This window comes from Lonchura striata, chromosome 13 (assembly GCF_046129695.1).
Source record: "Lonchura striata isolate bLonStr1 chromosome 13, bLonStr1.mat, whole genome shotgun sequence".
In the NCBI taxonomy this organism is placed as follows: domain Eukaryota; kingdom Metazoa; phylum Chordata; class Aves; order Passeriformes; family Estrildidae; genus Lonchura; species Lonchura striata.
Genome location: NC_134615.1, coordinates 14,813,907 through 14,836,473, shown reverse-complemented (window position 1 = coordinate 14,836,473; position 22,567 = coordinate 14,813,907). Strand labels below are relative to the sequence as shown.

Below are 22,567 nucleotides of genomic sequence, written 5' to 3'. Positions count from 1 at the left end.
TCATTCACCAGCTTCTCAGCTGACAGTTCAGCTACCAAAAGAGCAGAGACCATTGTGCAAATGCAGAGATCCAGAAATACTCTTTCAAAATTAATTCTATCTAATTGCACGTGGGAATACAGTAAATAGAAGAAGGAATAAAAATAAATTAATTATTCGAAATTCTTTCTCTGTCTTACTGAGGGAAAACAGAAATGTTAGATTCAACTTATCCCAGCCTCGTTATCTCTCGTTATCTCCTAGGGGCAGGGCTCGGCTCGAAGCTGCTTCTCAGTCACTTCTGGAGTTTTCATTTTTAACCAGAGAAGGTTTGTTCAGTCTGAGTGTGCTGAAACTCTTCAGCTCATATTTAGTATCACACCCGGAGATACTGAAGATAAAATTTAAAACATCATTAGCACTCAGCACAATCTACTAAATGATGCCAAAGGGATTCTTGTAAGCTGCTCCTTGTCTCCTGCAGACAGAAGAGGAGAACTTAGCAAGAGATAACCTTTTGCATGCAAATAGCAAAGCAACAGAAACAATGAGAAACAACAAAAAAGAAGCAAGCAATATTATATTCATAAAAATAATGCAAGAAGCTCCCAACAAAGCAGTAATGCTGCTTATTTAACCAGCAGGATACTGCTGCCTTGCACAGGGACAATGCTGTTACAATATCACTCAGAAATTCTGTGTTAAATGCTCTTCAGCATTTTTTTAAATGTTCAGGAGTGTGTATTGTTTATCAGCTTTTTTTTTTTTTATGTTCTTGCACTGGAAATGCTAACCAGAATTTTTTATCCAACAGGGCACTTTTTAAACCAGATGTAGATACTAACAGGCAAAAAACCCCTACCAGTATTGAAGTTACACAATGCATGAGAGATGAAACAGAATCTGAATCTATTTATTTGTATGGGTTTGGAAAGAACCTGCCTTGACAGAAACATTTTGCATTAAGAAGAAAAGAAAGTCAGAACTCCACAAACACTGGAGACATACACAGGGATATTTTTTTTTTACTTTTTTATTTATTATGCGCTTTTTTTTTTTAAATTTCTACCTCTTAACATTCTAGAATGTATTATCTAGTGTTTTGTACTTCCTATATTGTGCACTGGTTTTATGCAAACATGAGGTAACCCTAATTATTTTAATTTCAATTTCTGTTTCTATCTACAAAGTTATTAAATAACTTTCCTTCCTGCTGTTCTAATTGTATATTAGTATGTTTAAAGGGAATTTCTTACATTTTTAGGTAATTTGCTAATATTGTAAATTGAAGAAGTATTGGTACTATATAAATTAATTGTGACACATAGAAACAAATCTTTCAATCTCTGCTAGGCAAAATCAAATCAGAAAAGTTTTACCTAAACTAATTCTAAATAAGATCTAGAGGAGTTGATCACAGGCAGGAGCTGGGACACCTGTCAAAAACCCTCAGGAGCACTGGAAACTTCATCCTCAAGAGGGAATTTACTCTGTACCATGCTGACCACACTCCTGACTTTGCTCACCCAAGACTTCTTCTCTAAGAACTGATGAGCATGCAGGTCTGCACCAACCTTCCTGGATGTATTTGCATATATTCATATTGATAAGCAGAACTGTTGAGCTATTTTATCACCACTTATGTAAAAGCTGTAGGAAAAAACTGGTGGACTCACTGCTGTGTATATTTAACACTCTCAGTTCACACTTCTTCATAGTAATAAATTATATTTATTTTATGATACTAAACCTTCCTAAAAGCAAAGAAAAAAAAATTAATCACAGATAATATGCAAAGAATAAAAAATACTTAATCCTTAATATCTCTCTCTTCTGCATACAGAGAAGAAGAAAGGGCCAGGGAAGAGGAATTTCTCTTGTGTAATTCTCTTCTGGAGATTAATTCGATATAGTACATGCCCCTGTGGATTAAGAAATTTCAGATACATTAAGTATACATACACCTGTTCACTGTCTCACAGATATGGAAAAAAGGATATCTCTTCCAAGAGACACTAGACACTTCCAAGACAGAAAAAAGAATTGTACTCAAGAAGGAACTAAACAACTGCCTGTCCCCTCACATCAGAAAAACATCCTTCTATTAAAATAAATGCTACTGTAATGGCAGCTGATCTGCATAATGTTATGGTAGCATGCAGTTCCTTTCTCTGAACAAAAGATGCTGTTTTTCAAAATTAACTTTAAATCAAACCACCAAGAATTGCTTACAATAAATAGCTGCATTACTAGACTATATATTCATAATTGTTAGTTTATATTTCTCTGAAGATAAAGATAATTTATCCCATAAAATGAAATGTTCCTTGTATCTCAGAATCATAGTTGGTTGTGCTTTGGACAAACATTCTTCAATATCTTTGGTGTCCCTTCCAAATTGGTAAGAGATTTATACACAACCTGTGTGCCAAGTAGTGCTCATTTTTGCTTTTAGAAATGCAGTTGGCAATAAGTAAACTGGAAAAATTTGCAACTCTTCTGAATTCTGTTCTCAGTTAATTGTAAGTGCTCTTTCTTTTCTCTCAACTTGTATGCAACTCATTACACTTCAGCTTTTCTTCCTGGCCTTGATAAAACCTGACACAGTAGTTTTCTTTCTTCTTAATTAAAAATATTTTTTACTTTGTTGTAAGGGTTTGGGAATGACATTATTGTATTTGGCAAGGGAGGATACTTGAAAGAAAATTACTTTGTGGGCCTTTCTGCACCAGGTCTGTTTTTTCCTGCCTGAAATTGTGAGGCTTTGTATTTGGTAACCCAGATGGTCCCTTCTAGTCTTGCATTCCTTAAAAAGGACACTGAGTACTGTAAACTGATGCCACATGGCACACAAAAATCACAAAATTCTTTAAAATGTCATGCAGCTACCAAGCAAGTTTTAGCCCCATTAACGCTGTTTCACTAAAGGAAAATTACCATTTTCAAATGCAGTTTGTGTTAACAAACTCTGAAATCAGAAGATTAAGCTAGATTTGTCATTAAGCATTATCATAAATGCAGCATATCTCCCCCAGATCTGCAGCAGCAGAAGTAGGATTATTGAAAATAAATGAAATACATAAAAACCTGGCATTTTATTGGACGTGATGTACCTAAAAATAGTCACCAAGATGTATTTTTGTGTGGAGATGGGTATTTGATGAGTACTAGGAAACCAGTTTGTACCCCAGGAGCAGCAATTGTTCATAATCCATGGAATAACCTTCATAGAGTTATGTGGTGATGTGCAGCTCAAGACTGGTAAGAACTTTCAACCTAATAGGCAACCCTGACTACACAAAACCACACTAAGATGTGATGCCAAGGAAACAAATTACTTCAGCCAGGATCCAAGGCAGCAGGATCTAGAAGGTAGGAATAAACTTGGAAGGAAACATTAAGGAAAGCATCAGCAGCAAATCCAGTTTGGAATAAATATGGAGATGAATTCTGGAAGATTTATTACACATTTGTGTAACAGTCAACAAGGATCTGAATTATTGCTCTTTGTGCACATCCCTGTCAGGGTACACTGCTCCAACTCATCCTTTTCAAGGATCCACATCAGGTATCCAAACATTCACTGTGGCCTTCTCTTCACTAAGAATGCATTTGAGAGAGCAGGAGTGAGTTTGTAAGCAGGTTGCCATTAAGAATTAATTAAGATTGTTTCTTCTAAAATTGTGAAATCCGTATGAGGCATTATCAAAGGTTTTCCAAATGATAAGCCTTTCTAAATCACCCTTGCTTTCACACAAAGGATTTTTCAAAGGCACAAAGAACAGTTTGGTGCTCAAATGCCTTTAAAAATGTCTTTGATAGAAAGTCACCAGGGAAGTGAGTTAGTGTTACACCTCTGGCTTTTCCAACACTACAAGTCAGTCTTTTGTTTCTCCTCTACAGAAAGAGCAACAAGTTTCTTGTTATTAAGAATTCCCCCCACACAAAGCATTGAAGGTGGGATTTTCTCATCTCCTTAGAAGTCAGTATCTTAAATAAGTCTCCATCTTTGCTTTGCAGGGTTCACAGAGCTTCCATAATTTTCTTTTCAAACAATCTCTAAGCATCTCTTATTTAAATCCTCTTGTATCAGCCCACAACAGTAATTTATTTAATGATTTGTTTGCTTTCCCTGCTTTCCCCACTGATCTATCAACATGGTCAGTTAGCTTTTTGTCCTTTATGGGATTAAGGAAATTTTAACCCAAACCTCTCCAGTATACAGCACTGTTCAGAGAATATTAGTGTAAACAATTCCAAAATGCAGCAGAAGACAGTAAAATCACTCAGAGAAATAGGCAAGGAGGAAGCAAAATCCCCCATTTTGGATAGAGGTGAGAGTTTACTAAAGCAGTGACACTTAAAGAGATAGGAGGTCCCTACTTCCTATCCCCAAACTATAGAAAACTGAGCAAAGGTATTAATAACAAAGTTCCCCAAAATACACATGCCACAGGTTTTCTCTAATATTTTTTCTTTGTTCATATTTGGGCTGATCCTTATTTAAGGCTGCTAGCAGGCTTTTGCTGTCATTTACCCAAGTACTCTTACCCTATTAGGCTGGGACAGGATAAATATCAGAGAACCAGCAATCTCCCAGTTCTCCTTAAAAGGATTGCAAAGTAATGACTCCAACTGCAAAGGGTCTTTGTTAATGCATATATAAACTAAATAACACTTAAATTGTTAGGGTGTGTGTTAGTGAAGTCCAAGCTTTTGCTGTCAGACACACAGATAAGCACCAGCTGCAAAGTATGGAACAGTCACATTGCAACTCTAGATTTAAACTAGGATCTCACACCATGTACTAATAGCCTTTCACATTTTGGTAATTTCAAAAATTCACTGGCTATTCCTATCATATTTGTTCTCCTATAATATTTTATATTATGGTGATGGTGTAAGTAGAATTAAGCACATGGTTATATATGAAAAAAATGTGCTATTACACACACATTTAAAATACACACTCTTAAAATACAAAGAAATAAACAACCTGTGACTTGCATAGTACAAGCCTCCTATCCTTACACAAGTTTAAAAATTGAGCAAGTGCAGGGCATACAGCATAGGAAGTTCTCCAGAAAATAAAAAATATACTTTTAGTTACTGACTGCAAGGATGGTATGCAGTGTCCTATTGAGATCTTTATATTATTAATCTAATTTTACAAACAAATATTGCAGAAAGAGGAAATTTCTCTTACATATATATTCCTGATTCTCTAGTTCAATAAAAATCATGAAACATTTATTGATTCACTTACCTCTACTTACAGATTGAATCAAACTGCTAAAAAATTCACTTGATGACTTGATGACAGCCAAGTATGGGAAAAACTTTGGGAAAAGCTCTGCACTTTCCAAGATCAATTGATTAAATGCTTTTAGAATCCAGCAGCCAAAACCAGGAATCTTGACAAGAGCACTGCAATCAGAGTGCTAATGGAATACATGTTGCTATCACAGTACAGACAAAAGAGGTCAAATGCTATTATTCTTTGTTATTACTGAACCCTGCATGCCTGACTGCCCATCTGTGCAAACACTTGCATGGCATAAGCTTCAAGGAAAATAAAATATGAGAAAAGAACTGTAACATAAAGGAGAAAAACCCCACAGCAGAAGCTCTCCTTGGTAGTTCACACCATAACAGACACTGATACAGAACCTTCTGAGGAGAGTTTTCAGATCAAATGTTGTTGCTCTTTTTTTTTTTTTTTGCAAAGGTCACTTTCAGTTTCTGTGCATTCATGATGAAGTGTTTTAGAAAATCTCTAAACAAAGCAGAAAATGTCTAATAACATCTCTTATGTATTTGTTATTCTTTTTATGGCAGAGACACTGTATGTGATTGTACTTGAACTGCTCCTCTCCTTACTTGATCACTTTGTGTTCTGCATTAATTCATCACCTCTCCCATTCAAATTTAACATTACTTTTACTGTCACTATTTTTTCATTATTTATTTTCTTCTCTCTTTCTCCACTACAATAATTCATATTTAATTTAGCTATTGATGTGTATTTTGATAGATTGCTATATGAAATTCCAGTTTAATAAATCTACATTATAAACAATTCTATCACTATCAAACGCACTGAAATACTTGTATGCTAGGACCAAACCTACCCAGTGTGTCAATGGGTTATGTTGAGACTGTTGTAGATCACCTTTTTTCAGGATGAGTTGCATTACCATTATTTTAATTTTTTAATACAGTCACTATGCTCTTCACACCTAAACATGTTCAACAGCATTAAAGACTGATAATTATATAAAATTTCCAAGTACTCTGACAACCAACATTAACAAAATGAAATTTTAAGCACTGGCATTAAGATAATTCCTCTCAAAAGGAAAAAATAAAAAATTTGAAGAACTGGTTGCTTCATTAAGTACAGCTACTTCTTTACCAGTATAACAACATCAGCATAAGATATTCAGTTTGGGGATTTTTAATTTTGTCAAGGTCTGCTAGGAGGGATGACCCAACCAGCTTTCCTAATATCAAAAGCAAGGAAGCAAGCAGCACTGAGCCCCGTCAGGCAGCATCATAGCAAAACTCAGAATTACTTCCCCATGATAATTACAAGCATATTATAGAAGTCTTAATTAATATTTTTTTCCTCAGATATACAGTTCAACTCTAGCTTTTTTGCTTGGCCAGTAATTAAGCAAGGCCAATTTTATTCTCAGATTTTAGAATTGCATGGGGATACTCAACAGACTTCACTATCATCTTGGGAAGTCCTAATGACACAACTCTGCTGCACTGACTAAATATTCAAAGAGATTCCTGGGAGAGACCCCCACTGCCAGCGTCGTACAGCTGGTAATATTTTATATAATCCTTGCTGCCAGCCCTGGATTAGGATCAACTGTGCCCAGCTCCTTTTTAGCCCCCTCTTTGTGATTTTCCCTTTCACCCTGCAAACCAAGGCTTATTTGGGAATGCACAGTCTCCCTTTGCAGTCCCTCTTGCAGGACTGGAGCCTGCAGAAGCTCAGCAGATGAAGATCAGCACACGAGCACACAGCACGACCCAGCTGCAAACCCCAGGCTTCTGCTCTTCGTGTGACAAACGAATCCACTGCAGGAGAAGTCAAGTGCCAATCCTGTGAAAACATCCTGAAAAAACGGGAGTGGATAAGGGGTAACACATGCTAAAGAGAAGGCATCTGTTTATTAACTAGATGTTGTAATCTGCTCTGTATTTTCCCAGTGCAGTGGGAGTTAATATTCATGAGGAACTCTTTCAGTCAGGAGGGTAACTTCTTCATTCAGACAGGCTGATGGGTTTAATCCAGAGGCATGGCCTCACTTATGCATCAGCATCCTAAACTCATTCCCTGTACAGTGCAAGGCAGGTAGATGCCATACTTAGAATTACCACTTAAATAATGTTTCCAGGTGCTCTGCCTGACAATGCATGATTAAAGGACCCTCTGTGAGCTAATTTTGTGTGATTCACAATCAAAAACCTTTGCTTTAACCACTAGTTAGGGTTAAAATTTCAGTTTAATTTCAGGACTCATGTAGCTGCCATGTCCCATTGTTTCCTGGCTCTTCCCATTAACATAGCTTCAAAAGTGACATTACTCTCTGCAGAAAGTAAATTTATACAAATTGTTTTACAAATGTGTTACATTTGAGGCCTCCTTAGTTCATTAACTAACATGAGCAAATGAAAGTTTTTTTGAAAAGCAGTTTTCCTCCAAACTGGGTCACAAGCATAATAACAGTTATTTTTAATATGGTATCAGCAGGCATTCAAGAATAATGTCAAGTGGTCATTCTGTGTGGCAACAGAAGTTTCACTCCAGTTCCAACTGGAGAATTAGGCATTGTGCAATTCAGTTGCTAAAAGACCAAGAGAAATCCAAAACTGAGGATGTAAGACCAGAGATAAAGGCTTTTTTGCTTACAAGAAAAATTCTGCTAAGTTTATACATGATTATGGATATTTTCAAGGGAAAATTTAATCACTGTTATACATTGATCAATATATAACCCCTACAGGCTACAATCTGAAAAATATAATCTGTTCAAGGGAATTTTTTAAAAACATGAAAAGAGTAAGTTTTAGTAACTTATAACTCCAGACACTTCTCTTCAGCATGAATTAACCCATAAGGTCTTACAGGAAAGGATTGAGGCTATGAAAATCTTTGTTAAGTCAGAATTACAACTCCCATGGTTTTCACAGTCAAATTTTGCAGACAAATGAGGAGCTAGCCTCAATTGCTCAAGGAATTCCTTCTTCATAGGAGTGACAGGGAAGCCGTTTACTGTGCAAATGAGGCAGTCCAAGACAGACTGTATCAGACATATATCCAAGACAGGCTATTATGTGCATCACACACAAAATATACATTTATTATACTAAATTAGTGTCCCTCATCTGTGTATTTTCCCTGTATCTATGCTATGTTTTGATGTAACAGCTGTTGTGCAGCAGCTCCTAATTAGATTTTCTGCTCTCATCCACCTTTCTATACTTTAGCCTCATGAACATGATGCTTGCAGATGTCCAGAACAGCTTCATTGAGCCTGGTTCAATAGAAAGGTTTCAATATGTGCTGCTTTAGCTGCCACCTCAAAAAAACCCTCCCAGAAGGAGCCACTGATTGACAGAACTCAGATGCATTAGTATCTCAGTTACTTTTTAATTTTAATTTCTAAGTCCCCAGTATACATAGCTGCACCCCGTAGATCTAAACCACAAACCACATATTTTGATTTGGTAAGTTTCTATTCAGTAGCAGACCAGCTTTTAAAATGTCATTGCAACATATATTAATCCCTTTTATACTTCCACATAACTAACAGTAATATATTTAGTTACCTTTCTGGCTGAGTTCTTGTTTCAGCTGCTTTTTGAATGTTAATTATTAACACTGACAAAGTGCACTTGCAGCTGTGCTGAACATTTCTTGTGTAGCTGCGGCCTGGAAGGAAGGAAACCTCATTGGGACATTATATAAGTGCAGTTACCATGAATAACACTTTGTTGCTTTGTGACCTCAGCAAAAACCAGTATGCAAAAACATTGCAATTTAAATATTTTTAATTAGCTGCTATTGAGTTAAAGACTGTAATCTTTATTATGACCCACAAAAAATCTAAACAGACTTTAAATTTAGGAGCTGAGGAGCTTTCTGCTGCTTTTGGTCTCAGTCTTCAAGACTGGCATTTCTAGTGCACAAAGTAACCTCTGAGACTTGAAAAAGTGTCAGTAAAATATCCCACAGAATTTCTGCTTACATAACCAATCCACAATCTTCAAAAAAATTTCAAGTAAACCAACCTGGCAAGCTCACCATGTTATAAACAGCTCTGCCTCTGCTTTGCATGTATTGGTGAGTGAAGGATGGAGAAATAAATAAAGCAGCAGGAAAAAACCAAGAAAATTGAGGTGTTTAACTCAGAAAGGTTTTGCTTCAAGAAGAGTAGTGTGAAGGTATAAAAAAAGGGTTTTCAAAGCAGTCACTAAATCAAAACATTCAAATGGGACAATATTGTAGAATTGTAACATACAATTCTAATTAAAGTCCTATTGATTTATGACCATCTTAAATATTGACTAAGAATTATGCTCCCTAATCCCTTGTCATCCCATCAACCTACAAAGCACAGAGTGGGAGAGAGAATATGGATCAGAACCCTTTTCTTGAATCTAAGGAAGGAGTACTTATGCAGTGAGGAACAAGCTGTAACTTCATAGAATCACACAGCCCTAGGTAAACACATCAAGTACATTAAGAAAAATGAGGTTTGTCTTTGATAATTAACAAATACCTAAAGAACAGATGTAAGCAAATATGGAAAAATCACATAAAAGCAGAGAAATACAAAGTAAATTTTGTCTTGCACCAGTCTCATGTGTGAGTTTTGTTAGTGGATCTTCTGTGAAGCATTTTGCTTATCCCCATATTGCCCCCACAAACAGAGTGTGCACATGTGAAGGGAGAGTAGAGTAGCACTCCAACTGCTTTACAGAAACAATTAAATTCTAGATAGAATTCAAGCCAGAAGCCATTCTTTCTTCATCAAATCTTACCCATTTTATTATTCATTTTTCATGAAACGTACTATATACACTCTATGTTTTGAAAGACCAAATTCTCTCATTCCACAAAAATAGGAAACTGCAATGTGCATACAGAGAGTGAAGGGAACAATATAAAGACCAGATTAGTGCATACCATTGAAAATACAAATGGTAAAATACAATGTACATGAAAGCTCCAAGCAGTGCACAGTCACATGCACAGGTACCTCCTACCTATCACAGATCTTAATTTCACAGCATCCATCTCTGTGTTGCTGCACCCCAGGGAACAGTGTTGGCATGGTAACTGCAGGCTCTATGTCTTTCTTTTTTTTCCTATTAGCAGTCATATGAGTTTTTTGTTAGCTTCAGGATCAGGTAAATTTAGACTGATAGCACTAGTGATTTGGGGGAAAAAAAAGAAGAGGGGGTTTGTCTGAAAATACAACAATCCTACATGGGGAAAGAGCAGAAGCACAACTTGGACTGAAAACAAACAACAACAAAAACCAACAAAACCAACTACAATAAACAAAAAAACAAACCCAAAAGCCTCATAAAGAAAAGTTATACATGTCTATACTCCTCAAAACAATTTCACGAAAAAATATACATCAACAACATTTTCAATCTGACTAGAGTCATGTTAAGGACAGAACAGGCTAAATTTAATTTTCACTCTGATATCTTCATTATCATTTTCAGTAGAAAAGCAGAATGTTCAGAACTGGGAAAAGTGTTTAAATAGTCATCATAATAACAGTCATGATCTTAGTAGATCAAATTTTATATACAGGAAAAATGGCAGTTTAAATTTTAAAACAAAGAAAAGAATGCCTCATACTTCCATTTTTTAATCTCAGAAGAATAACTTGCAGAGAAACAAAACACTAGCTATTAGAAGACTATCAGAAAAACAATCAAAATCACAATGCATGCAGATTAACCTTGTCTGTATGTGTCACGTGGTGCATAACAAATAACTTATGAATTCATTAGACACTGCTTGTAGTGGACATGCTAAGGGGATGCCCAGGGACTATGATATATCCCATGACAAATACTGAGTGAATTAAGTAGTCTTGGCAATGTAAAGGTTTATGTAACTTTCTCTTTTATATATGCAGGAGTTTACTTAGTGCTCAGGAAATGTTTATTTTTGAACAGAATGACACTCCAGGCACTGCAGGCACCCATAGGATATGATGCCTCTCTACACATGTAGGAGTGGTGTGACCTCTTCTTGCAGAAACAAACAGGGAACGTGATTCTGATGAAACTTCTGGAAGTTTCTGTGATTGTGAATTAGTTGTGCTGTCACATTGGTATCTCAGCTATGTTTTGTTCTTTCAAAGTGTATCTCATTTGCCAGATGATGATGTAAGAAATAAAGCAATAACAGATTATCTTTCTTTTTTAAAAGTCAAATCTATTTCCAAAGTACTCTATCAATTTCTTTCAAACTGCAGTCTAGGCAACCATTAATCAAATCTCAACTTCATTCTTTTCCAGTTCCTTAGAGCTTTTAGAAAAAAAAATTAAAAAGCAATATAATTAACAGAAGTGTCTTGGCTGCTTGTAAGATCCTCCCACGTCTCAGTTCTTCCACTTCACCTCCCCTAACATTAGATCTCTAAAACCACTGCCCTTTCTTGATTCTCACCAACAAAGCTGACCTTTCACAAAAGCATTCAAAATGCTTTGACCATCATCAGTGGGACTACTGGATGTGGAAATCCTTCTGTATTCATGTCCACATAACCTAACAGTTGCTACCTGACAAAAGAAGCCAGAAAGCCTTGTCACTCAGAGAGCTTGTGCCTGATGTTTGCAAAAATGGAATTTCTAATGGCTGCAGGTGTGAGAGGGGTGATCTGGGCCTTTCATGTTATGCTGTTTCTTCACCATTACATTTTGTAGAATCCAAAGTACAACCAACTGCAAGTCAATTCTGCAGCTGAGCATTACAGAGCCTCTCTATTAGAAAGGTAAATACTTTAAATCAGTCATCTCTTTCCCTCTCAGAGAAAATCCCTTTATTAAAACAAGCTAGAAGAGAGAGGAATTATCTATGTTTCAAAGAAATGTTTGCAAGATGAAGAACTGAAGCAGCTTTGCGCATTTACATTTTTACTATCAGGGAAAAAAAATGCAAACCTGCTCTGATTAGCACCTACAATCCCTACTTTTCTGGAGAGCCCAGTTTTCACTAATAAAGGTTATTGGCAGCAAAATGATTAAGCAGGTATGGCCAAAAACCAATCAGGATCTCAAATAAGTATTTAAGAGCTTTTCCTCTTGATTGAACATCTTGCCTGCACTTCAGCTCAGTTCAGCTTCATAAGGCTCACTCTGCAGGGCTGTTATTTCTTGTAGTGTGAGAATCCAGGCTTGACAGCCTGGGCTAACCAGCATTTCTGGCTGACTGACACAGAGTTCTGTACAGCAGCTTTGGAATGAACTTGCCATCTAAGCATATCATGTCTTATATGACAGTGAGAGTTTAAAAAAATTGGATTTTTTTTTCCCATAAAGTTTGAGTGTTACCACTCATTTCCATAATGTTCCCCTTGGCCAGAAACAGTTTTAAAATTTTAATTTATTAAATTCTATTTAAATTAAATTCACAGGATCACCTACTTCCTTTTGTAACTTAGAATTTTTAAGGATTCTCACACCCCTCTGTGTGAGAGAGGACACCTTTAGTGCCCAAAACAGAAGTGCAAGATTAATTTCAAAATACCTCATAGTGAAAGAGATGCTCATTTGCAACAGTAATAACTTTACTCATTTTTAAGACAAAACAACCATGAACAATTTTTAAACTAAATGCTAAAAGAGCTAATATTTAAACAGCACCAAAATGACATAAAACCTGATGCATAGAATATACTGAATAGAAGACCTAGTTATGTCTGGAAGTTCTTATCCAAATTACTGTTAGACCAGATTGTCACCCTGAGATGTAACTGCAAATGAGTGCACATAATTATGTAATGCTACAAGCTATTTGTTCTGAGTTTCATATGTAAAGATTTCTTTTCAAATACATTCCAGTCATCACTGCTCAAATTATTATGACCAAAGTCATTCACATGTTATTTCATAGCATGGCCTAATCATAAGCTATATCAAAATAAGATTTGGTAAAGGCATTACAGGAAATAAAGGAAATAGGATTACACTAATTCAGACACCAAATAAAGAATGGAATGACTGTCTTAATTCAGGCAATTTGAATTATTAATGAACTGTTTGCATCTGTAAAGATTCTGTAGAGACTTATTCTATTTCCTCAACCATCTGGATCAGGAAATTGGAATCTCAGCTTCTGAAAGGTCAGGTGCAAGATGCTGGAAAGGGCTTCTCTTTTCCAGAATTTACTGACTCAAATAGAATTCCCAGGACGTCCATCCCCGAGAATGGACAACAAAGTGCCACAGTAAATACTGTGGGATCCTGAGATAGCAAGGCAAACACACAACTCCAAAATTATTCTCAAACACTTCTAGATAGTATTTCTACTATTGAAATGCCACAGCAGGAGAGCAACAGGTGCAATGGCAGTTTTGTATCTGAGTTTCTGTGTCTGTCATCATTCATTACTTAACAGTCACAGAAAGAAGAGAAGCCCTATTTTCTCCTGCACCTGGTGTTTTCTCCTTTCTGCTTCAAAGAAGAATATTTGTTGTGGGAGTTGATAGCCCATACCAGTTTAATCAGCCACTTGGAGAACAGAGAGAGTGATTTTCACTCAGGAACAAATGCTGACTTTATTCGTTCATTCTTCACACTGGAGAATTTGAACACTTCACAGAATCTTAGATGTGAAATCACTCAGAATATGTATAGTGAGTTAGATATTAGTAAACCTCTAAGCTTACAGAAATAATCTAATTTGTTCTCTGTACCCAGCAAATTCTGCCTAAAGAACAGCAGTATATGTCAATGTCTAAAACTAACCAAGACTTCCCATAAGAAATTCGTTATTACTGCCAGAATGACTAAAAGAAATCACCAGTCCTTTGCATTAGATATTTTATTGCTTTAATCTTGTTTAAGTACTTATTTTATTAAGTCTGTTATTTATTATTTTTGACCTCTCTGCAAGCCATTCTTTTGGAAATTCGACAGTCTTTTTACAGACAGTTATTTAGACTTCAAAAATTCCCTCCTCCCTTCTATTATTGCTCTTCCATTTTAAACTGAAACCAATATCCAAACCTTAATGTATTTTAGAATTGCAATGAGAGAATTCCCTCCTAGAAAACCAACAAAAATTACATAGGTTTAAGTAAAGAAAAAGAGGTGACCTTTTAGTGGTGGCTGTTAATATTCAGGCTCCTGAGCAGCATCTTCATAATAGTGTATCAGATGCTGTTAGAAAAAACACAGGTAACTGCCATGCACACTATACAGTGTGCTGTAAGAACAAGCAACAATGTTTGAAAAAAATCTAGTATCAAGCCTCAGAGTTTTCCATATAAAAGTTAATAAATATCCCCTGCATATATGTCTCACCAGTTGATCAAACATCACATGCTTTGTAATCGTAAAGCCTTCAGAAGGGATCCATATAAGCAGAAGATTCTGTCATTGATTTAGGCACACCTGTTGATAAATACATATCAAATGTTCCACAAGACAGTTCTACTACTATCAGCACTAAAAAAAATAGTAATAACCACATTTTATCATGCTGTACAGTCAGGTGACAAATGGTACATGAATAATTTCCCCACCCATATTGTAGAACACTGTTATAGCTACAAGACCCTGCACATTCAAGCACTAAAACTACACAAACAGAAATCTTGCAAATAAGACAGTCAGAAGACAAAGGGGCAGATGGTATTAGCATTCTAGCATCACTGGAGTTTACAGTAACCACTTCCTTAATAGAGATCCCTCACATCTCATCCAAGCTCACTGCATGTTTTAAGCATCTATTAAATGACAAAGCAATTTTCATTATGCTCTTGGCAAATCTTGCCCAACAAATCAAGTACAGTATTCCCTGTAGTAATTAAAAGTTATGTTTCCAAGCCTGGCTTCACCGGCACATTTGTCACACATAATAGACATCTCAGATTTTCCTGAGAAGTGCAAGTCACCAAAGCCAAATAAATTGCATTACATTTGTTTTGTACTTCCAGCTGCATCACTCAGCCCTGCCACTAATTTCTGCCAAAATGGAGAAATTCCACACTTCAGCATTTTCCAGTTACAATAGACTTAAAACTAGCATACAAAATAACAAAATAACAATAACAATAATAAATAAATAATAAACCTCACCCAAAAAATACATTTTTACCACCAGTATGCTTGCCTTGCTATCATTCACATGAGACATATTTACTATTCTCTCATAAATTTCAGCAATGCCTGTTGAAGAGAAAACTTCAAGGGAAACACAGCAGATTTCTGCTGAAAAAGAATTGTGCAACAATGGCATTTTCAGAGTGTACATATTTACCTTTGCTAAGCAAAGCATGAGAAAGGTATGTGCCAAAACATGGCTATTAGAGCTGGTTTTGGTAATCAGGTAATGACAGGTTTTACTTTATATCAGTGCCTCATTCCTGACATTTAGCTCTATGGTTTTGTTCTACCATCAGGTTCCAGAAAAACCATTTGGAATTTCTCAGAAATTCCAAATTCATGCACTGCAGTAACCAAGGCTTTACAATCAACATTTCTGAAGCAAAATATGCTCCAATCATTTTTGAAATTTCTTGCAAAAAAGTGGCAAAAGCAACATGAAATGTATAACTGAGTTCCAAGTTCAACAGTTACTACAAACACCTGTCAGAAACCCTTTACACAGTTCCAGACAATCCTGTAGAGAAGACTGGATATTCTTATACAGTCACCATTTCAGCTGAGTAAATGAACATATGGCACAAAAGTGATAAGACAAAACAATGACTCCTTTTCATTGTGCTTCTGAACTGCCTCTTTCTGAATCAGCCAGACAGAAAGACATATTCTCCAAATCAGTTTTCAGAGGCACTTACTGATTCAACATTTTGTATAACAGAAAAAAGTTAACAGCAGATGTGCAGATGTGTTTTAAATCCACAGATATCTGAACACATTGACTTCCCAAAGGCTTAAAATCTTCATTTTTTTACAATATTTATATCTCACAAATAAACACACTCTATTCAATATGCATATTCCTAAACAATGTTTAATGTCAGGAGTTTCAGGATCCTTTTTCTTTTTTTTTTTTTTAAACTACATCCATTTCCCTTTCCCCCATTCAGCAGCCAAATATGGATATTTCCAGCACTGTGCTCAGCACCCTCTTCTCTCAGCAGAAGACTGCAGCACATCCCCTCATCCTAGTGGCAGAGAATTACTTCAGATTTGCAGACCCTGACTGCAGCCACATCCTGCTGTCCTCATGGAGGGCCCCTGTGACTCCACCAGTGCTGGCCACATCAGAAGGCAGCACCTTCCCAGACCTGTCTGTCAGGAACACATGTTCCTCACTTCCCTGAAGATCTGGGCCCTAAAAAAGTTTGCTCTGTTATTCTGTCAACATCAACCGGAATCACACAGGTGAATATTCACACCAGGTCCTGGTGTGCAATACCAGCACAACAAAGGTGAGAAAATAGTTCTGTACTCAGCTACTAAGGGAAGATTAAATATAAACACATAATAATAATGTGACTATATAAGACTTTAAGGAAGGAAAAGCTTCTGCAATGCTACTAACACACATTTTATCCTATAAATATCTCTGCTTCCACAAGTCAATTTTTATGCACTAATCTTTCTAGATTCAAGAGTTATAAACAGCTTTCTTGAAAAGAAGAAACATCCTCCCAGCAACATACTTTTATCAAGATTACACAGCTACTTGGTGTAAACATTCCAGAATGCATTCCATTACCAAATTCTTGCAAAGATTTGTAAAATAAAACAAATCCAAGTGACTTTCCCAACTCCAACAGTTTAGTGTTTCCTCAGAAAAACATGAGTAAGCTAATGGTTCTTGAACATAATTTCTGCCTGAAGACTACTGCAGCATGACAAACTAATGTTCCACAAAATATTTCTAATGCAAACCTCTCAAATATTAGAAGAACAAGAAGAACTTTGTATAATTTCCCAATAAAAATATTGCTTTCTAATTTTAAAGAACTATTTGGAAATCATTATGCAGCAACCTTTTCTCCTCAGTGGGATTCAGCAACAGATTAGCAGCAGTTAAAAACCTGAGATTTGTACCCTGTGGTTAAGCAAAGGAAAAAGCCATGCTGGTTGCTAATATTTTGGTCAAATCTGACTTTAAAGAAAATAGGAAGCTTGGGACTACCAGCCATGATTTAAGGACATTTCTACATGGGACAAGTTCAACCTTTGCAATAATAAGACAAATTTTGATGATGGGTTCTAGAACCATTCTAAGACTTTCTGCAGGGGAGCAGTTGGACATACAAGAGTCCTGCTGCTCATCACTGCAGTCAGTCTGAACTTGGTACATGTGCAAGTGAATTCCATTTCCTGCTGACTTCTCTAGTAATTACATTTGGCTTTATGCAAGCAACACCTGAAAATACAATTTTAACATTTTACTGTGAGTATGGCTGAGCTGATTATTGATAACCCAGGCCCACAATGTCTGTGAACTTTTGAGAGATGAAATGATCCCCTATACACAAACATTAGGGTTCCCAAATACAAAAAATAGTTTAGAATCGTGTGCCTATTGTAAAGATCTTTGGAAAACTTCAACAGCAAAATTGAGCAAAACAAACAGGAAGAAAAGAAATTAGGCCAAAAAAAAAAAAAAAAAAAAAAAAAAGAGTACACAATATAGAATGAAGAAAGCTGTAGGAGAAATTAAATGCAAAAAATAATTAAAATTTTGTAAAAATACAGTATTTCTCAAAGAAAGCAAACACACATATTCTTCCCCCAAAAAAACACACCCCACTGTAGATTTCAGAAGACAGCATGCAGTGAAAAAAGCACCAAGAAAGTGATTCAACAATTCTGGCCAAAATTATTACTGCCTATAAGATCTAACTACTAATAAATTGTCCACAATCAGAAGTTAGATATATTCAGCAGACATTGATCTCACCTTTGTCATGGCTACACAGTCATCTGGAAATACAGTTGGGTGTAGGTTTTAAAAGAAGTCCAAAATATGCAAGATTCTATTCTGTGACCTCATGTAAAAATCTCTCTATGGAATTATTTTATCAGGACAGCCAAAGGTCTAAAATACTTAAGTATTTCCTCAGAAGTGGAAAATTTTCAAATCTCTGTCCCTTCTGTCTTAATTTGATTTCAAAGTCAGTAATTTTCAATAATTCTGTTTTGATTTTAGAACTTTTCTTCAGAAATTAACTGAAAAAAAAAATTTAATGAAAGCCCTAAATATTTAATTCTGAGAATATTAAACTATGATGTTTCAATAATTTGGTTTAAAATTGTTTTTTCTTAAAGCAGGAGATAAACAGAAAAAAATCCTATTCAGCAAATGGTTTTGCTTTCAGTTAATCTATATTTTCTACATAACCCATGTATGTAAAAAAATCATCAAGAAGGTCTCTTTCCTTTTCTACAATGTTCTTCAGCAGGAACTGGATTGAGGTGGGAAATGGCAACTGCTGCTTTTCTCAGCTGTGCAGAGGCTGGGAAGACACAGCCATAAAGCACCTGCTCACATCAGCTGGTGAACAGTCAAACATTTGGAGCAGTAAACTTTGTTTTAATTTATACTTCCCATGTGCAATCAGGCACACAATTCCATTCTTCTATTACATGGAATTAGTGATATGGTTACAAATGTAATCATACAGTTTGTTTTACTGCATATGAGTTCCCTGCACATTAAATTTACTAAGCAGTGACAAATTTCTGGTCCCCAACTAGGAAACATGGATAGAACTTGGGTGTTTGGAACTCTTCCTTTAAATATTAGCTAGGTCTGATGTGCTAATCCATTATTTTCACATGTATGAATAAAACAAAAGTACAGTTTCCTCAGGAAAAAGACCCAATTAACTCAGCCTGTTTCTTGGGCCTGCTTCTTCATGCACTGTTGCACAAGACCTTGAAAAGGAGTGAAAAAACCTTGCTTAAACAGGATGTAAGATTGGTGCTTGATGTTTCAAGGTTTCTTTCAGTCCTCTCTTGTTTCTGCATAAGTAAGACTATTGTTAGAAATTAGATTTATATAACTCAAAGTCATTGAGGCATAAGTCAACATAATTTTAATCAAATAGAAGTTATTACAAGAATTACAATAACCTAGTACTTAAAACATTTTCAGAACAGACTGTGTGTAAAATATCTAAGCGTATAACTTTTTTCTCCCAACAAGTCAAAAGAAATTAGATTCCTAATATCTAATTTCAGAAGTAAAGTTCTGATGTGGAGTAACAAATAATAATTATGTTGATAATCAGTAGGATGTACAAGAATTTGCTGGTAGAGAAAAATTTCAATGGCTAAAGTAGCAGCAGAGGCAGAGTGGAGACATCTTCAAGCTTCTTTTTGCAGTTCTAAAGATCAAAATTTAAACAACCCAGAGTGAGAATGAGCAAACTTTTTATTCAAATATTTCTAGCTGTTCAAATTTAGTCTCCTGTTAAAGCTCTATTAAGGACCTTTCAGAAGCAAACAATGGGCTTTTCAAAAATGAGACAGCAAATCTCTAATAAAAAGAACCACCTCTGAGTCAAACAAATGAAGATTATTAAACTTCTTTTTTAATAAATGAAAGCCTGAAAGAATTTTTCCCCTTAAAAATATAAGTATTCACACATAGCTATCAGTCAATAAATATCAACAGACTTAATGAAAAGTACTTATTAGTTTTCTATTTTAAATTGGTTCACATGTGTCTGAAATAATCCAATTGTGTATTTCATAGTTAAAATAACAAAATGCTTTGTATGTAATTTTTAAGGTGACTACCAATTTTGAGAAATGATTACATTTCACATAGATAGAAGACTTATTTTATAAGTTACATAATGAAACATTTTATATAGAGAAGGTCCTTCCTGCATCTATTAAGTCTGAACAAAGCTTCCAGCTAATACAGTAAAATAAGAGAATACACCAAACTTGGGCTCAGAAACTACAGCTAAGGAACTGCTCCAGTGCAGGTACTTCATCCTGCTGGCTGGAAAATGACCAAGCTTCTGAGCCTTCCCTGCAGCATTGTAAAGCCAGGGGCAGAAGAGGAAAGAAACAGCAAAGATTCAGAGCATCAGCTGCCCAACAGGGACTTCCATTTCAGATTGATTTTTAGAGGAAATATCTCTACACATGCTGTCACTACAAGCTAAAAAGTTGTTAGCAGAATGTATCAGTTGATCTGGTTTAGATTGAAGGGAACTGTGAACTTCCCTCAGTGCTGAGAGCCACAGGGACAGCAGCTGCTGCTGCATCTCAGTTCTCAGACTGCTCCTCAGAAGGAGCCATGGAAGAAAATGATGCAGTTCCTGCTCAAATTTAGTGCCACACTGGCTTCTAACCAATTACCAACCAGACAGATATCTGGGACCTATGAACAATTTTCCACTGTTGTGACCCATTTTACCAATTTGCCAGCTGCAGTCTAAGAGAATAGAATGTCATCCATGAAAGGCTCACATAAGTTGATTTAAAAAATCAACTCTTGGTCTGCAACATATTTATAAACATGGGAAAATTATAGGGAGGAATGAAGATGGAACAAATATCCAAGTATTAGTCCTATTTTTTTGTAAGGAAAAGCCTTTGTGATTAGATTGCAAAACAGCAGTATTTTCAATACAGTAATGTAGCTCACAACCATTTTTCAATTTACATTTCTATAGTCAATATGATCACTTTATATCAAGAAGGTAGACTCTGCAAGAAAAAAATGTCAGCAGGTATATAGTATACACAGACATGCCTGTAGAGCACGTGTTATATGATCTTACAAACTAAGCAAAAAACTGAAAAAAATTCAGTCTGAGTAACCAGACTTCTGACACTTCCCAGGTCCTTCAGCAGGATGTGTGCCAGACAATAATATTAAGATTTGTATACTCTAGGAGAAATTGTTCCTCCCCAACAGAGGTCTTCAAGTAAAATAGTGTGTTATACACATGAAGCTAAGTAGTGGAGGATGTGCTATATTTTCCATGAGCAAAATCTTAAATATCTTCTTTACTTGCAACTTCAAATGTAGTTTTCTATATGCAATAAATTTTTAACTGTAGATTTTTTTTCTTCTCTTAGAAGTAGTAACACTAAAATCACTTTCTTTGGCATACAAAAATGTCCTCAATTCCCCACTTAGTTTCTTTGAATTCTAATAGATATAAAAAATTAATGAAAAAAATCCCATGGTTAGAATGCAAATTTTGAAATAAAGTAATTTTTAACAAAACCTGTATTTAATGGTACTCTCCCAGCTTTAAGTGTACCAGGTGAAATTAGCCTACAACTAGAAATTAAGAGAGTGAAAACAGTCTGGAACTACAGAGCCCATTCCTCTCCCAGCAGCATTTCCAGATGCAGCTCACAGAAGAGTTGGGGTCACGTTGCCAGCACAGGGCAGAGGAAGCACAGCCTCTGTAATGGAGGCATTCCTGTCCCTGTGGTTCTATTTTGTCACCCATTTTGTGGCTCCTTTATGAGGCCATGCCCCTCCCACAGTCAAGCAATGGAAGAACATTAGTTGAAATATCAACTGAACATGCAATTAAGAGTCACAGGAAAATGGCTCCTCTATAGCCTCATGTTAATTCCCTTTAGTTCAGCAAGACCAAGTTCTGCACTAGCTTGCATATAATTATTATTATTATTACTATTTATTGTATTAGTACATCAAATCACATATACACACAACATCCATTGTTCAGACCCCAATTATTCAGACTCTGTACAGAAATCAAGTCTACCACAGGCATTTATTACTGTGACTAAAAGATTTCAAGTGCTGTAAGCTTATATAAAATGGTCAAAACCACTCAAATCACCCCACAAACAAAAAGAAGCACAAATTTTCTGGAAGATGGCAGCAATCACACAAAATGTTTGCATTTCATTTGTAGAAATGGAAAGTAAAGAAGGAGCTCTCTCAGTAACTAACATCACAGAATCTTTAGATGCAATTAGTTGCAGAATTAGCTCCATTCAAAACAAGCCTGTAAAGTCTTAAAACCTAATACAAAATTTGCTCAACCCACAAAAAGCCTTTAAAGTTTTAAAACCTAACACAAATCTTTATATTCTGTGTTTTATCCTCCTGAAAAGGCTACATTAACACAAACTGGGACTGGAGTCTCAATTAAAAGGCACAATAAACATTAAAAGACAGCTGCCTCTGCAATAGAAGAGGTGTATTTTTGCTAAGTAACTCACTGAACTGGAGTAAAAAAAAAAGATTTACAGCAGTAAGGAGAGGAGTTTTGAATTCACAATAGACTTTGGAAGAGAAGAGGTTGGTTTCTGCTAAATAGCTTACTAGTGCTGATGAAAACCTACAATACAAAATCTTTTCAAGGTCATGCATTTGGAGCCC

General features: G+C 35.8%; 1 protein-coding gene across 2 annotated transcripts in view; it reads right to left on the bottom strand.

The window, feature by feature from the left end:
• SMPD3 (sphingomyelin phosphodiesterase 3) overlaps positions 1-22,567 on the bottom strand; it is a 102,248-nt gene that overhangs the window by 52,018 nt on the left and 27,663 nt on the right. The window contains exon 1 of one of the 2 annotated variants that reach the window (XM_077786336.1): positions 219-240. The exons of the other annotated variant lie outside the window; for it this stretch is intronic. The gene's annotated coding sequence lies outside the window, so the exon portion shown is untranslated. Of the gene's footprint in view, positions 1-218; positions 241-22,567 lie in introns of those variants that run through there. 2 annotated transcript variants of the gene reach the window in all.